At 46.2% G+C, this 17,419-nt stretch overlaps 9 non-coding genes across 9 annotated transcripts; 7 read left to right on the forward strand and 2 right to left on the reverse strand.

Annotated features, from left to right (window-relative positions):
* Positions 1-323: 323 nt before the first annotated feature.
* On the forward strand, positions 324-396 carry trnav-aac (transfer RNA valine (anticodon AAC)). The gene has a single exon. It is a non-coding gene; the product is annotated as a tRNA-Val (tRNA).
* Positions 397-970: 574 nt separating this feature from the next.
* On the reverse strand, positions 971-1,042 carry trnah-gug (transfer RNA histidin (anticodon GUG)). The gene has a single exon. It is a non-coding gene; the product is annotated as a tRNA-His (tRNA).
* Positions 1,043-1,736: 694 nt separating this feature from the next.
* Positions 1,737-1,809, forward strand: trnav-cac (transfer RNA valine (anticodon CAC)). Its single transcript has one exon. It is a non-coding gene; the product is annotated as a tRNA-Val (tRNA).
* A 621-nt stretch (positions 1,810-2,430) lies between these two features.
* Positions 2,431-2,502, reverse strand: trnad-guc (transfer RNA aspartic acid (anticodon GUC)). Its single transcript has one exon. It is a non-coding gene; the product is annotated as a tRNA-Asp (tRNA).
* A 1,024-nt stretch (positions 2,503-3,526) lies between these two features.
* On the forward strand, positions 3,527-3,599 carry trnaf-gaa (transfer RNA phenylalanine (anticodon GAA)). The gene has a single exon. It is a non-coding gene; the product is annotated as a tRNA-Phe (tRNA).
* A 109-nt stretch (positions 3,600-3,708) lies between these two features.
* Positions 3,709-3,781, forward strand: trnav-aac (transfer RNA valine (anticodon AAC)). The gene has a single exon. It is a non-coding gene; the product is annotated as a tRNA-Val (tRNA).
* Positions 3,782-13,190: 9,409 nt separating this feature from the next.
* On the forward strand, positions 13,191-13,263 carry trnak-uuu (transfer RNA lysine (anticodon UUU)). The gene has a single exon. It is a non-coding gene; the product is annotated as a tRNA-Lys (tRNA).
* A 1,634-nt stretch (positions 13,264-14,897) lies between these two features.
* On the forward strand, positions 14,898-14,969 carry trnaa-ugc (transfer RNA alanine (anticodon UGC)). The gene has a single exon. It is a non-coding gene; the product is annotated as a tRNA-Ala (tRNA).
* A 1,291-nt stretch (positions 14,970-16,260) lies between these two features.
* Positions 16,261-16,333, forward strand: trnak-uuu (transfer RNA lysine (anticodon UUU)). The gene has a single exon. It is a non-coding gene; the product is annotated as a tRNA-Lys (tRNA).
* Positions 16,334-17,419: the final 1,086 nt, after the last annotated feature.

Consider the following 17,419-nt stretch of genomic DNA (forward strand, 5'->3'; position numbering starts at 1 on the left):
ATGCGCTGGACAGAGCTCAGAGGGCGCAGCTGGGTGGCTTTCCTTCTGAGTGACGTTCCTGCAACACTCTCCCGCTACTCTTGGTGCGCTCATGCCACAACACAGGAAGGCTGGAGCAAGTGGCTGTGGGCTTTGCGCACTGCCGAAATAGCTCAGTTGGGAGAGCGTTAGACTGAAGACCTAAAGGTCCCTGGTTCGATCCCGGGTTTCGGCATTTTGTTTCATCGCGCCCTTTGTTCCTCTCTCCAGCGCCACCTGCCTAAAGTGACGCGTCCCTTTCTCAGCCCGAAACGCAAGCGAGACACCAGCAGCAGTCCCTACAGGTTTCCGTAGTGTAGCGGCTATCACGTTCGCCTAACACGCGAAAGGTCCCCGGTTCGAGACCGGGCGGAAACAGCCTCGTTTTGCACGCTCCTGTACTTCACAGAGGTCTTGAGCGACCGGTCATTTGTTCCCAATGTATTTCCGGTGCCTTCGTGCACTCTTGTACCAAACGCACGTTCCTTCTGTACGCGGAGCCGATCATTTGCAATTGGGCTGTGCCGACAGACCAGGACGAGCTCTGTCGGCTCAAAAGCAGCGCAGGACCTGCAAGAACAACAGAAAGATTAGCATCCAGCGGGGGCCTCTTAGTGAGCCCAAGAGCTCATCAAGAATCGGCTCCAGCAACAGGGCTGGGCGCATTGTTCCATTCTCCGCCCACTCTCGGTGTAAACAAGTCCCTCCTGGTCTCTGCTTGAAATGCACTTTCCTGCGTTTGCTTTGGTGTAACTGGCTTCCCCTGCATGGGCGAATGTGAAGAAGATCCTTAGTAAGTCATTAAAGAAAACCGAGAAGAGGTCGGAGTGGCCTCTGTCGTTCATGAACGATCCAGTCAGGCAGTACTCCTCTGTAAAGCGCCGTTCGTTCACGTCGATTGGCTTTTTTTTGCCTTCATTCGTGCGAGTAGTAAAAGCAGACGCCCCTATTCTGCCGTGACCCGGATTCGAACCGGGGTTGTTGCGGCCACAACGCAAAGTACTGACCACTATACGATCACAGCGAGTTACCGAGACACACGCGGCAGGGCGGAAAGGGCTGTGCTCTCTTCGTGTGACATAATTCGGAAAAGTCCTGACGTTGCATTTCAACTGAGCCCCAGTATACATCGACCCTTCGACACTCTGAGTGACAACTCTCTTGCGTGTTTTCTCATATTTATGTAGTTTGCTTGCTTGATGCCGTGAACAGCATGGTTGTTCGCTGCCATATAGTCTAGCGGTTAGGGTTCCTGGTTTTCACCCAGGCGGTTCGACTCGGTTTTGCCTCCTGCTTTCCAAAAGATCAGCACCGTGTACGAAAGAGCCGCATTAAAACTACTCGAACGTGCAAAACGTGCGAGAAGAGGGGGCGCTTGTTTCCAACCGAAACTTCTCGCGTGTGAGACGAGCTGATCATCGCTGTGGGAGGGTTACTCTGGTAGACAGGGCTGACCTTCGGCAATAGGATTTATAGTCTCCAAGATGATATTTGCACTTTCTGGAGAGGCGATTTTCTCCACTTCAGTAGCCCGATTTCGTCGATTGCGTGGAGAGGGCTGTAGAATGTGGCGCCGCCTTTCCTGCTCCGTCCATGACAGGCGTGCTGGTCTCTGGAGAGAGAGCACGGTCCATCAGCGCACTCCAATAAAGGCACTGGAAGCAGCTAAATCGCATTGGCGAAGCTCAGCGCTGGGCAGCTGGGCACGTCTCACCACCGTTTCCGTAGTGTAGTGGTTATCACGTTCGCCTCACACGCGAAAGGTCCCCGGTTCGAAACCGGGCGGAAACAGACATCTTTTGTCGCCAGGCACAAAAGGGGATTGGGGATTCGCCTAGCGCTGTGATCGAACAGACCCACTGGACCCACCTCTTAGTGTGGCGGGATCTGCACAGTGCATGTCACAGCGCATCCTGCTTTCACTTCAAGGCGCGTCCTGATGCACCCCAGTCTCCCGCGTGACAGGTGGGGACAGGTGACAGGTCCTATACTAACGAGGAAGACATCGCTCTCTCCGACCCCCGGCATCGTGTCCCGACCCACCGTGCTGGAAGCCGACGCGTGCTGTGATTCCTTTACGGAGCAGAAATGACAACCGAGGAGCCGAGAGATCATTTCAGCATTTCGCGTCTGAACGGAAAACACAAACGACCAACTCGGAATGACTTGCCTTTGACGCTTCTCAAAGCGTTCTTTGTGCATCGAACAGACCCACTCACCTCTTAGTGTGGCGGGATCTGCACAGTGCATGTCGCAGCGCTTCCTGCTTTCACTTCAATGTGCTTCCTGATGTCGAGTCGACTGCCGTGCGGAGACTCTGAAAGCGAGAGCAATGAAAAGGTGCACGACGCTGTGAAAGAAAACAGAGAAGTGAAAGGCAGTCATTTCTCTAAGGAGGTGAAAGAAAAGCTACTCCCCGTCGGGGAATCGAACCCCGGTCTCCCGCGTGACAGGCGGGGATACTTGCCACTATACTAACGAGGAAGACATCGCTCTCTCCAACCCCCGGCATCGTGTCCCGACCCAGCATGCTGGAAGCCGACGCGTGCTGTGATCCCTTTACGGAGCAGAAATGACAACCGAGGAGCCGAGAGATCATGTCAGCATTTCGCGTCTGAACGGAAAACACAAACGACCAACTCGGAATGACTTGCCTTTGACGCTTTTCAAAGTGTTCTTTGTGCACGACGACTGCGCCGCCTAGCAGATACAAAGGGGTTGTACAACTTTGAACTAGCAAATGGAAGAGGGCTAAGCCCCCTCTCTTTTAGCCCAGGTTCGATCTGTCTCCCAGAATCACCAGGGCGCACACACACACACACCCGTGCCGTTGAAGTGCTCTGCTTCATTTCTAAGTGCAACTCAACATTCACTCCTACCCCGAGTGCAGAAAAGACAGCATCCACAGCAACAACAGCTCAGGTCTCTGCACAGGAGCTAAGCTGCCCTCATCTCCTCTGCTCTGCGGCTCCTGCGGAGTGGAGTCCTGCCTGGAGCCGTGTTTGCAGGCGGCGGCTCCCCGCGCCCTGTCTGGGCGTCGTGTCCAAGAGCTCCTGGGAGGAAGAGCGAGCCCTCCCACTCGGGGGCTTTTCCACGGTCTGTGTGAGGAGGGGCGGATGTGTCCAGTAGCTTATCGAGCGGAAGCCTGGGGCAGCGGAGAGCTGTGATCGTGCAGACCTTGTGGTGTCACCTCTTTGTCTGCTTTCCCGCCCCCCCTCCGCCCAAGCTCTGCTCCAAAGTAGCCCGGCAACCCCTCACACCTGCACGTGTCACAACCTAAGGTGCGGTCATGAGACACCCATGGGGTGTCGTTCTGTTCTTGCTAATTGTTTCCTGCCCGTCGCAGGCAGGAGTCCATGCAAGGAAGATGCGCTGGACAGAGCTCAGAGGGCGCAGCTGGGTGGCTTTCCTTCTGAGTGACGTTCCTGCAACACTCTCCCGCTACTCTTGGTGCGCTCATGCCACAACACAGGAAGGCTGGAGCAGGTGGCTGTGGGCTTTGCGCACTGCCGAAATAGCTCAGTTGGGAGAGCGTTAGACTGAAGATCTAAAGGTCCCTGGTTCGATCCCGGGTTTCGGCATTTTGTTTCATCGCGCCCTTTGTTCCTCTCTCCAGCGCCACCTGCCTAAAGTGACGCGTCCCTTTCTCAGCCCGAAACGCAAGCGAGACACCAGCAGCAGTCCCTACAGGTTTCCGTAGTGTAGCGGCTATCACGTTCGCCTAACACGCGAAAGGTCCCCGGTTCGAGACCGGGCGGAAACAGCCTCGTTTTGCACGCTCCTGTACTTCACAGAGGTCTTGAGCGACCGGTCATTTGTTCCCAATGTATTTCCGGTGCCTTCGTGCACTCTTGTACCAAACGCACGTTCCTTCTGTACGCGGAGCCGATCATTTGCAATTGGGCTGTGCCGACAGACCAGGACGAGCTCTGTCGGCTCAAAAGCAGCGCAGGACCTGCAAGAACAACAGAAAGATTAGCATCCAGCGGGGGCCTCTTAGTGAGCCCAAGAGCTCATCAAGAATCGGCTCCAGCAACAGGGCTGGGCGCATTGTTCCATTCTCCGCCCACTCTCGGTGTAAACAAGTCCCTCCTGGTCTCTGCTTGAAATGCACTTTCCTGCGTTTGCTTTGGTGTAACTGGCTTCCCCTGCATGGGCGAATGTGAAGAAGATCCTTAGTAAGTCATTGAAGAAAACCGAGAAGAGGTCGGAGTGGCCTCTGTCGTTCATCAACGATCCAGTCAGGCAGTACTCCTCTGTAAAGCGCCGTTCGTTCACGTCGATTGGCTTTTTTTTGCCTTCATTCGTGCGAGTAGTAAAAGCAGACGCCCCTATTCTGCCGTGAACCGGATTCGAACCGGAGTTGTTGCGGCCACAACGCAAAGTACTGACCACTATACGATCACAGCGAGTTACCGAGACACACGCGGCAGGGCGGAAAGGGCTGTGCTCTCTTCGTGTGACATAATTCGGAAAAGTCCTGACGTTGCATTTCAACTGAGCCCCAGTATACATCGACCCTTCGACACTCTGAGTGACAACTCTCTTGCGTGTTTTCTCATATTTATGTAGTTTGCTTGCATGATGCCGGGAACAGCATGGTTGTTCGCTGCCATATAGTCTAGCGGTTAGGGTTCCTGGTTTTCACCCAGGCGGTTCGACTCGGTTTTGCCTCCTGCTTTCCAAAAGATCAGCACCGTGTACGAAAGAGCCGCATTAAAACTACTCGAACGTGCAAAACGTGCGAGAAGAGGGGGCGCTTGTTTCCAACCGAAACTTCTCGCGTGTGAGACGAGCTGATCATCGCTGTGGGAGGGTTACTCTGGTAGACAGGGCTGACCTTCGGCAATAGGATTTATAGTCTCCAAGATGATATTTGCACTTTCTGGAGAGGCGATTTTCTCCACTTCAGTAGCCCGATTTCGTCGATTGCGTGGAGAGGGCTGTAGAATGTGGCGTCGCCTTTCCTGCTCTGTCCATGACAGGCGTGCTGGTCTCTGGAGAGAGAGCACGGTCCATCAGCGCACTCCAATAAAGGCACTGGAAGCAGCTAAATCGCATTGGCGAAGCTCAGTGCTGGGCCGCTGGGCACGTCCTACCACCGTTTCCGTAGTGTAGTGGTTATCACGTTCGCCTCACACGCGACAGGTCCCCGGTTCGAAACCGGGTGGAAACAGACATCTTTTGTCGCCAGGCACAAAAGGGGATTGGGGATTCGCCTAGCGCTGTGATCGAACAGACCCACTGGACCCACCTCTTAGTGTGGCGGGATCTGCACAGTGCATGTCACAGCGCATCCTGCTTTCACTTCAAGGCGCGTCCTGATGCACCCCAGTCTCCCGCGTGACAGGTGGGGACAGGTGACAGGTCCTATACTAACGAGGAAGACATCGCTCTCTCCGACCCCCGGCATCGTGTCCCGACCCACCGTGCTGGAAGCCGACGCGTGCTGTGATTCCTTTACGGAGCAGAAATGACAACCGAGGAGCCGAGAGATCATTTCAGCATTTCGCGTCTGAACGGAAAACACAAACGACCAACTCGGAATGACTTGCCTTTGACGCTTCTCAAAGCGTTCTTTGTGCATCGAACAGACCCACTCACCTCTTAGTGTGGCGGGATCTGCACAGTGCATGTCGCAGCGCTTCCTGCTTTCACTTCAATGCGCGTCCTGATGTACCCCAGTCTCCCGCGTGACAGGTGGGGACAGGTGACAGGTCCTATACTAACGAGGAAGACATCGCTCTCTCCGACCCCCGGCATCGTGTCCCGACCCACCGTGCTGGAAGCCGACGCGTGCTGTGATTCCTTTACGGAGCAGAAATGACAACCGAGGAGCTGAGAGATCATTTCAGCATTTTGCGTCTGAACGGAAAACACACACTCGGAATTACTTGCCTTTGACGCTTATCAAAGCGTTCTTTGTGCATCGAACAGACCCACTCAGCTCTTAGTGTGGCGGGATCTGCACAGTGCATGTCGCAGCGCTTCCTGCTTTCACTTCAATGTGCTTCCTTATGTCGAGTCGTGTGCCGTGCAGAGGCTCTGAAAGCGAGAGCAATGAAAAGGTGCAGGACGCTGTGAAAGAAAAAAGAGAAGTGAAAGGCAGTCATTTCCTCTAAGGAGGTGAAAGAGAAGCTACTCCCCGTCGAGGAATCGAACCCCGGTCTCCCGCGTGACAGGTGGGGATACTTGCCACTATACTAACGAGGAAGACATTGCTCTCTCCGACCCCCGGCATCATGTCCTGACCAAGCGTGCTGGAAGGCGACGCGTGCTGTGATCCCTTTACGGAGCAGAAATGACAACCGAGGAGCCGAGAGATCATTTCAGCATTTCGCGTCTGAACGGAAAACACAAACGACCAACTCGGAATGACTTGCCTTTGACGCTTTTCAAAGCGTTCTTTGTGCACGACGACTGCGCCGCCTAGCAGATACAAATGGGTTGTACAACTTTGAACTAGCAAATGGAAGAGGGCTAAGTCCACTCTCTTTTAGCTCAGGTTCGGTCTCCCAGAATCACCAGGGCGCACACACACACACCCGTGCCGTTGACGTGCTCTGCTTCATTTCTAAGGGCAACTCAACATTCACTCCTACCCCGAGAACAGAAAAGACAGCCTCTGCAGCATCAACAGCTCAGGTCTCTGCACAGGAGCTAAGCTGCCCCCATCTCCTCTGCTCTGCTCTGCGGCTCCTGCGGAGTGGAGTCTTGCCTGGAGCCGTGTTTGCAGGCGGCGGCTCCCCGCGCTCTATCTGTGCATCGTGTCCAAGAGGTCCTGGGAGGAAGAGAGAGCCCTCCCACTCGGGGGCTTTTCCACGGTCTGTGTGAGGAGGGGCGGGTGTGTCCAGTAGCTTATTGAGCATGTTGTGTATCTTAATAAAGAGCCTCCCTTATATGATTTAGACTATTTTATTAACTACACAAATCACGCTCTCACACCATATGTTCCCGCCTTCTACTCTCTCGTTCTGTTGTCTCGCGATGTCTATTCACTATACTACATCCCTTCCTTTGTTATTTTTAAAGTCTATAACTTTACCATACAATTGTAACAATTTTATATCAACACACAGTAAACGGTTATTAACTTTTACAACAAAATGTATATAAACCCTTTCATTTCTATTCAATACATTCATCTTTTTTTACAACAATTTCTATGCGTACCAACTCAAATTTTAGTTCAATTTCTACTTAAGTCACTTCTAAATATCACCTCATTTCTAGCAGTCTAAGCAAGATCTACATACATAACACAAACAAAATAGGGCAATTTAACATTTGGAGAGCTATGCAAGTCCTGTATTTTTAAATGTCTCTGAGCCGGTTTCCTGATAACCCTGCCACTAATGGTTGTTACGTTACTTCTGGGTAAAGTTACTGGCTCTCCTACGGATGTACTCTCCACTGTCTGAGGACTCGGCACTTCCTGCACGTCAGAAAGTCCTGTATTCTCAGCATTTTCTGTTTCTGCAGATTCAAAATCAAGATCCAATGGAGGAGCATGTCAAAGATGTTTTACATTTCTCATTATTTTTGAGCCATCTTCCACATTCACTAACTCAAAAGAGTTACAAGAGGTGTTTCTCAATAACACATAGCGAGCGTCTTTGAACTTGGCATCCAATTTACTGGTGTCTAGGCCAGCCACAAACACTACGTCACCGACCTTGAAGTTATGATCCGTGTCTGGTCTGCATATAATTTCATTTTGTGTGCATACTCCTCATGATGTCTATGGATATCTTTTGTCAAAATCAAGATCCAATGGAGGAGCGTGTCAAAGATGTTTTACATTTCTCATTATTTTTGAGCCATCTTCCACATTCACTAACTCAAAAGAGTTACAAGAGGTGTTTCTCAAAAACACATAGCGAGTGTCTTTGAACTTGGCATCCAATTTACCGGTGTCTAGGCCAGCCACAAACACTACGTCACCGACCTTGAAGTTATGATCCGTGTCTGGTCTGCATATAATTTCATTTTGTGTGCATACTCCTCATGATGTCTATGGATATCTTTTGTCTTTTGAATGTCCCTTGACTCTTCTTCTTTCTTCTCCACGTTTGGTAGTTTAGTCCGGATATCAGGCCCAAAGATAAGATTAGCTGGGGTTTCTCCAGATGCCCTGTGTAGTGTTGATCTATAAGTCAGCAGAATCTTAGGTAGTTCCTCTCTCTCTTTTTTCCTTCTGTCACAGCTGCTCTTAAGGCCTTTTTCAGGTATCTGTGAAATCTTTCAATTTTGCCATTACATCTCGGATAGTAAGGTGATGCACGGATGTGTTTAATTCCACAATTAGTCAGAAATGATTCAAACAATTGTCCTATGAATTGCCTGCCATTATCTGTTACTACCTCTAGTGGATAACCAAATCGTGCAAAGATGTTCATCAGCTCTCTAATAACTGTGGCTGAAGATATGTCTGATACAACAACCGCCTCAGGTTAAGAAGTATAATAGTCTATGACAGTCAATATGTATTCATTCTGAATGGGACCTACCAGGGCAATGCCCAATTTTGTCCAAGGCCTTGGTGGTAATTCAAGTGGTTGGAGAAGTTGATCCTCCTGCAATGGTTGATTCAACACACAAGTGGAACAATTCCTGATTAGTCTTTCAACATCACTGTCCATGTTGGGCCAGTAAAAGTTGCTTCTCAGGTACTGTTTTGTACGAACTGCACCCTGATGTGTCTCATGTGCTATTTTCAGTGCTTGTCTGATTTTTGTTTTCGGTAACACAATCCTCTGTCCTCTTAAAAGCAGTCCATCATATGTAGATAACTCCAACCTACACCTGTGGTATGGCTGCAGTTCGTCTGGAATTGGATTAGGCCATTGTCCTTTTTCCACTATGGACATCAACAATTTCAATGTGTCATCTTCGTTTGTTGCTTGTTTATGTTCCTCAACTGTCAGTGCATGCAGTTCATAAGTGCTGATTGAAAGCACTTTATCAACATAGGTGTCTACATAACCAGTGTCTTCTGTGTCTGGTAAAGGAAGACGTGACAATGAGTCTGCAACATTGGTTTTCCCTACTATGTGTTCAATTCTGTAATCATACGGCTGTAATCTCAATCCAAGTCTTTGTATCCTGGGTGGTAACAAAGTTGCCTTTTTGGGATTGATCATGTAAATGAGGGGTTTATGATCCGTTTGAAGTGTGAACTTGCCTCCTCATAAATATGTCCTAAAATGTTGCACTGCCCAAACACAACCCAAGGCTTCACGCTCTATTTGCGAGTAATGCCTTTCTGTTGGGGTAAGTGAGCAACTTGCATATGCCACTGGCTTCTTCTGGTCTTTGTAGCAATGCTGCTCCAAGTCCTACAGGACTCGCGTCACTGATCACTACTGGTGGCGCATCTAGTTTGAAGTATGCCAGACATGGTTCAGTTACAAGTGCTCTTTTCAACTCGGCAATGGCTTTCTCAGTTTCCGATGTCCATTCCCACTTCTGTCCCTTCCTTGTTAGTTTTCTAAGGGGTTCTGATATATCTGCATAATTAGGAATAAATTTAATCAAAAATCCACAAGTTCCTAAGAATGAGCGCAAAAGTGCAACATTCTCAGGTCTCGGCGCACTGCAAACAGCTGTCACCTTTTTCGGGTCTGGTTTTATTCCTTCTGCAGTGACCAAATGTCCCAGTATCTCGATCTCTTTTAGGCCAAAGATACACTTATCTTTATATAAAGTTAAGCCTCTGTCTTGGAATCTTTGGAATACTTGCCTGAGCCTCTGTTCAAGTTGTTCTTCATTTTCCGCATGTACTACAACATCATCCATATACCATACAACACCTGGCATTGCACACAACATCGAGTCCATAGCCTTCTGATAGGCCTCTGGGGCACTAGACAAGCCAAAAGGAACTTTTCTGAAACAGTAACAACCCCTGTGTGTGATGAAGGTAGTCAGGTGTCTTGATTCCGGGGCCAACTCAACTTGCCAGAACCCTTTTCGAACATCTAACTTTACATAAACTTTGGCTCCTTGCACTACTTGCAATATGCTGCCAACCATTGGTACTGGATGTCTCTCTCTGATTCACTTCTCGCAGATCCACACACAGTCTCACTTCCTTGGTGTCTTTTTTAGGTATTATCAGAATATTTGAGATCCATTCTGCACCTTCATTCACGTCTTCAATAATTCCATCATCCAACATTTTATCTAACTCTTGATTAACAGCTTCTATCATTGGATAGGGTACTCGTCTCAGACTTTGAGCTACTGGTGAAACTTTCTCATCTACTGTAACCTTGTGACTGTAACCCTTGATCTGTCCTAAACCTTTAAAGAGTGACTCATATTCCCGTGCTAACCGCTTAAACCTCTCTGAAGACTGGTCAACCGCATTGACAGTGTCTCCTACATTCAGAATCTTCAGATCAAAACATGCTTTTCTTCCCAACAACGCTTCTAAATTTCCTTCAACTACATAGACTTTGTCCTTTATTACATTTTTCTGCCATTTCAGCTGTGCCTCAAAGTAGCCAACACACTTAAGTGGACTAATTTGTGCATAGGCATAAACTTTCTTCTTAGTCTGCTGAAGTTTAGTTCTGTGTGCAAACACTTTCTTTAAAAGTTCTACTCCAATTAAGTTTCTTTGACTTCCTGTATCCTATCACCATTTTTATCTCTTGGCCATTTATTCGAACAGTTTCTTTACCTTCAGGGTCAATGGAATTAACAAATTCATCTGAGTCTGAAGACGGTTCTTTAACTGCTCGCAGTTTTGTCCCTTCCTTATTTGTATTAAATTTCTTTTCCTGATGGGAACCGTCTTTCTTTCTATCCACTCGTGCATATTGTCCTGTTTTCTTACAGTGTAGACATTTTGCTGTTCGCGCTCCGCATTCATCTGCTTTGTGCGTTGTTAGTCCGCACCTGTAACATGTAATGTCAGCCGTCCCCTGTTCTTCTATTTCTCTAGCATGACTGCGTCCGGCTGCTCGGCTTTTGTTTGTAAAGTATGAGCGAGCGCCCCGTTCAGTGTCACTTTGTCACTGTGGTCAGAAAGCATTCTTGATTCTGCTTGAGCTGCTTCATGAATTCTAGCGACTGTAAGAGCTCTTTCTAAAGTCAGCCTTCATCCTGCAGCACTTTATAGTCTCTTATGTGCACATTTTTCCACAAGTTGATCTCTTAACATGTCAGTTTCCAATACTCCAAAGTCACCCGATTTAGCCAGTCCTCTTAGTGCAGTCACAAAAGCATCAACAGATTCGTCCTGAGACTTCTCTGCCTAAATTGATGCCGTTCCAAAACCACATTTCTCCGCGGTGTAAAGTAAGCGTCTAAGGCAGCTACAGTCTGTTCATATGTACCTTTTTCTCCAGGGAGGTTGGCGAAAATCTGCTGCATGGGAGCCCCGATACAGTGCAGTAATGTAGCAGTAACAGCAGCGCAACTCTGCAGCACGTCGAGTGTGCCTGCATTTAATTGTGTAAACCTGGCTCTCTCTGAGCACGAGTAAAGAGTTCTCACTCAACAGAAGATTACGATGTGAGTACTGTAATATAAAGCACCTGGAGATGCCAGGGATTGAACCCGGGACCTCAAACATCTGAAGCATGCGCTCTACCACCGAACTACATCCCTGATGGGAAAAGTAATGGAACAGACTTAGAGATGTGCAGATGCTCACTGATCACAATCCACCACTCACGAAGAATGCCTGCAGTTTCCCACTTTCGCTTTTCCTCTACTACAGAGTAAATTCATGGGAATGAAGAAATAAGGAAGGAAAAATAATCGCATTGAAGCTTCAAGAGACTGGGCACAAATTAATCTATTATTTTTGTATCCAGTCACACGTGCGACGGTGGTTAATTCCCAGACGGGGGAGTGCTTTTATTCTATCTCCTTACTCGACTGTCTTTCAATTCTGTTTTATTTGAAAGCTTTTTGCATCTTTTAAGTGCTCTTGATTAAACTATGCATAGAAAAACAGCACTACTGATGATTTTCATGGACCGATGCACACTTGTTCTGTACAACTCGAGTGATAAAGCCCTGTCTGCAAATATTGTAGAAGAACATAAAAGGGTGAAACAACGCCCCAACCACAGGAATGGTAACAAGCAGGATCGTGTTCTTATTTGATAAGTCCTTTTGAGATGTCTTGTCAATGCACACAGGCGTTAGAGCTGAATAATTTACTTTTAGAGGTGTTTTTAAACAAAGATGGAACATGTTATTTCTATACCAGGAACAAAGGAGCTGACTTTAACTTTAAGAGGCAAAAACGACACCTTATCAAAGCTAATATCAATTAAAATGACATCACAACAAAAGAGTGGAGCCTTGAGTGAATAAAATTAGTTTTCATTGGACGTATGTGTCTCCATAACTTTGTAGGTGAGAGAGAGGATTGTGATAATTTGCAGGTGCTTCTCGGAAGTGCGTTGGTGGTACAGGCGCCTTCCAAATAATTGAGTCGGGTTTGAATCCCAGCCAGTACAAACCCAAATCTTTTCAAGATAATTTGTGGTCCGCTAACACATCTTTTGAAACACTACAACAGGTAACACCCCGTGTGAAACATCATGAACATCTGTTAAAGCCTGAGTTGTACATACTCTAACGTAAATAAACGTTAGTGTCTTCCGGTGTGTGAGCCAATTTCTCCAAAAAAATATTTGTTAGTCTGCCGGGAGGCTGTGCAAGGTGTTAAGAAATAGAATTTTTAAAAGACAGGCTACCTATAACATCAAGGCAGAAAAAATGCTGGTTTCTCTACAGAAATGCTCTTTAAATTTCAGCACTGTTGCAACTCCCTTTATAAAGGGTGTGCACACGTATACAACCAAGGCATTGAAAGATTTTTTTAATTATTGTTCCAAAAAATGTTCCATTTGTTTTCTTTTTAATGTTGTTGATTAAAAGATTTTATTAAATGTGAAAAAAATCTGAATGTGAAAAAAGGTCAAAATGCTATTGAAAAAAATCAGTAATGTGAGGAAAGATGGATTGTGGGAGCCCCTTAACTACCCATGTCATTCTGTATTTCTCACTCATTCTACTGGGAGTGGTGCCGTCGCTTTTGGATAAAGTCTGTCAGTGGTCATTCCAGACGGGTCAGGTATGACTGCTCTTTGGCACAAGAGACACGTGACTCGCGAGGATCCAGACAGTGTCGACTTGCTTTCAGAGCCCGGATAGCTCAGTCGGTAGAGCATCAGACTTTTAATCTGAGGGCCCAGGGTTCAAGTCCCTGTTCAGGCAGTTGTGCTGTTCTTCAGTCTGTTGTGAAAATCATTCTAAACAGTCTTTTATCTTTCACTCTTCTAGCTGTACTGTGGTTATTTTAAATGTCCATTACTTGTATTTACAGTAGTGTATTTAGTGTTTCATTTCACAAACCAAAAATGTTCAAGTAGATCTTGTCACTCTACTCCACGTGGTTTTATGAGGCGTGGAAACGACCGCAACTTCATTTCTGAGATGCTTTCTCTCATGTGGTGAAATCTCGACCTCTTTGGCATCTCTGGCTATAGTTCTTCTGTAGAGCACCTCTGCTTATAGTGCCCTTGAAGTCATTTTATTTTTACAGGAAGACGCATTCCCTAACGATCTCTCCTGTTTTAGAAATGCTTCATAAGGCGTGTTTGATTCAAGGGACAAACAGTATACTAATTGTACAATGCAGATCTATGCAGCATTCGTACTGGATTTGACTGGGATTCTGAAATACTTCTTGAAAAGGTATTCAGATTTTTTTGAACCTATAATAAAAACACAGACCTGAAACTCCCTAGCTTCCAATCTCTGATGTTGCTGTCCTTAAACTCGGACGTGATGTTCTGCAGATGTGCAGTGTGCCTTTACTCTCGTAGTTTTCAAAACGACCTCCGTTGTTGGGCGCAGTTAAAGTGGAACTGGCCTGACTGCACAGGAAAGTATGGAATGATAAAATGTTTCTACGGCTCAAAATGTCCCTTTAGACCCTCGGCATGTCTCTGCTAGGAACGGGCAGGTAGAGAGGTTTAACAGATGCTCATGATGTTTCACACGGGGTGTTACCTGTTGTAGTGTTTCAAAAGATGTGTTAGCGAACCGCAGATTATCTTGAAAAGATTTGGGTTTGCACTGGCTGGGATTCAAACCTGACTCAATTATTTGGAAGGCGCCTGTACCACCAACGCACTTCCAAGAAGCACCTGCAAATTATCACAATCCTCTCTCTCACCTACAAAGTTATGGAGACACAGACATCCAATGAAAGCTCAAGGCTCCACTCAAGGCTTTATTCATTCAAGGCTCCACTCTTTTGTTGTGATGTCATTTTAATAATATTAGCTTTGACAAGGTGTCATTTTTGCCTCTTAAAGTTAAAGTCTGCTCCTTTCTTCCTGGTATAGAAAGAAGTAAAAGTAAATTATTCAGCTCTACCGCCTGTGTGCATTGACAAGACATCTCAAAAGGACATATTAAATAAGAACACGATCCTTCCTGTTACCATTCCTGTGGTTGGGGCGTTGTTTCACCCTTTTACGTTAAATCATCAGTACTGCTGTTTTTCTATGCATAGTTTAATCAAGAGTACTTAAAAGATGCAAATAGCTTTCAAATAAATAGAACTGAAAGACAGTCGAGTAAGGAGGTAGAAAAAAAGCACTCCCCCGTCTGGGAATCAACCACCGTCGCCCATGTAACTGGATACAAAAATAACAGATTAATTTGTGCCCAGTCTCTTTAAGCTTCGATGCGATTATTTTTCCTTCCTTATTTCTTCATTCCTATGAATTTACTCTGTAGTAGAAGAAACGCGAAAGTGGGAAACTGCAGGCATTTTTCGTGAGTGGTGTGATCAGTGAGCATTTGCACATCTCTAAGTCTGTTCCATAGCCTTTTACATCGGGGATGTAGCTCAGTGGTAAAGCGCATGCTTTGCATGTATGAGGTCCCGGGTTCAATCCCTGGCATCTCCAGGTGCTTTATATTACAGTACTCACATCGCAGTCTTCTGTTGAGTGAGAACTCTTTGCTCGTGTTCAGAGAGAGCCAGGTTTACACAATTAAACTCGACGTGCTGCAGGGTTGCGCTGCTGTTCTAAATGTACCTCATTTAGTTCTGTTAAATCCTAAATTATTTGAACTAATAATTTAGTTCAAATTCAGGAAATCCAGAGATTGCTTCACACTTGTCGTGGCTGTTGCAGAAAACACCTGTTGAATCTCACCCGGGATTTCCTGAGAGATTATTCAGCGAGCGAATCCTCCTTCTGAACTCCGCACTAAACTGAAAGCTTCACGAACTCCTCACTGCGTGTCCTGTACTGCTCTCGTGTAGATGTGAAGCACAGCCATAAACACACTTTAAACTTTTTCCGTTTGTTAATAACAATGCAAAAGAGCATGACAAGTATTAATCGTATAAAATATCCATGGCACAACTCGAGAAAGTACTGAAGGACTACACATCGACTTTTGATGATTACAAGAGATTCAAGAAACACAATCGTCCGCAGCTGGGTTTGGATCCTGAACTCTAGAGTTAAAAGATATTAAGCGACGGATATGACCTATAAACTCTCTGAATTGTCTTATAGTTTATGAAATTTCTTAATAAATTCTAACTGTTGATAGACGATTTACTGAATTTTAACAAAATCACAATTACAAACTTTTTCGGTTAAAGTGTTATTCACATACTCTCACGTAAATAAACGTTAGTGTCTTCCGGTGTGTGAGCCAATTTCTCCAAAAAATATTTGTTAGTCTGTCGGGAGGCTGTGCAAGGTGTTAAGAAATAGAATTTCGAAAAGACAGGCTCCCTAAGCTAAACATCAAGGCTGTTTTCTCTACAGAAATGCTCTTTAAATTTCAGCACTGTTGCAACTCCCTATATAAAGGGTGTGCACACATATACAACCAAGGCATTGAAATATTTTTTTTAATCATTGTTCCAAAAAACATTCCATTTGTTTTCTTTTTAATGTTGTTGATTAAATGATTTTATTAAATGAGAAAAAAAATCAGAATGTGAAAAAAGGTCAAAATGCTATTGAAAAAAATCAGTAATGTGAGGAAAGATGGATTGTGGGAGCCCCTTAACTACCCATGTCATGCTGTATTTCTCACTCATTCTACTGGGAGTGGTGCCGTCGCTTCTGGATAAAGTCTGTCAGTGGTCATTCCAGACGTGTCAGGTATGACTGCTCTTCGGAACAAGAGACAGGTGACTTGCGAGGATCCCGACAGTGTCGGCTTGCTTTCAGAGCCCGGATAGCTCAGTCGGTACAGCATCAGACTTTTAATCTGAGGGCCCAGGGTTCAAGTCCCTGTTCGGGCGGTTGTGCTGTTCTTAAGTCTATTGTGAATGTCATTCTAAATAGTCTTTTATCTTTCACTCTTCTAGCTGTACTGTGGTTGTTTTAAATGTCCATTACTTGTATTTACAGTAGTGTATTTAGTGTTTCATTTCACAAACCGAAAATGTTCAAGTAGATCTTGTCACTCTACTCCACGTAATCATCTAAATTAAATCACAGTAGAGTACAGAACACGCAGTGAGGAGCTCACACAGTGAGTACTCTTGAATACGACAAGAGGAAAGGCACACTGCACATCTGCAGAACATCACGTCCGAGTTTACAGTGACAGCAGAGGTTGGAAGCGACGTAGTTTTTTATTACTCGCTCGCTGAACGATCTCTCAAGAAACCTCGGTGGAGATTTAACGGGTGTCTAATAATCACGTTCAAAAAGGTGACGATAAGTTTTTTTTAACTAGGTAGCCTTAATGGCAACACGGTGTGAGTAGATCTTAAAGCAGCTGCAGACAGAGTACCCGTAATGGCAACACAGTGCTTTGAGTTCGGGTTTTCTTATTTCTTCGGTAGAACCAGTGGTATCGGAATATACTGATCCGGATAGGAAGCGCTTTCGGTTTCTGATCATTTTTATTGAGCGCTGCTATGGTCTTAGGCGTTGCATTCAGGTCGCAGTTAACCCTGGAGACGTTTGTTAAAATCTCACTTCTAATAAAGAGGTCTTTCTCGTTAGAGTAGAAACGATAGAAGCCTTAAGCGGGAAAAAAATCACAACATCTCGCATTTCACGTGTTTAATGTTTACTGTCTCAGTGGTTGCCTCGGTGATTGATGGCTCTTCTCCCTCGCAGGGTGACGGCAAACTTCTTCAGAGAGGGAGTCTCCCACGCACGGCTTTTCTTTATCAAGAGCTGAGACAACAGAAACAGACTTCCAACTGACATGAATTACTTCTTGAGCGTTTATGACTGTCTTTAAAAGCTGAGAGCAGGTGAAAAAGTCTTTGGAAATGAGGCAATGACTGCTGACAGTAAACAGAGCTGACGCTCAGCTGCAGACAAGCGCTCCTCTTTAGTATAGTGCTGAGTACCCCCGCTTTTTGCGCGGG

Source organism: Lepisosteus platostomus, chromosome 5, assembly GCF_059453375.1.
Source record: "Lepisosteus platostomus isolate fLepPlt1 chromosome 5, fLepPlt1.hap1, whole genome shotgun sequence".
NCBI classification, from domain to species: Eukaryota; Metazoa; Chordata; class Actinopteri; order Semionotiformes; family Lepisosteidae; genus Lepisosteus; species Lepisosteus platostomus.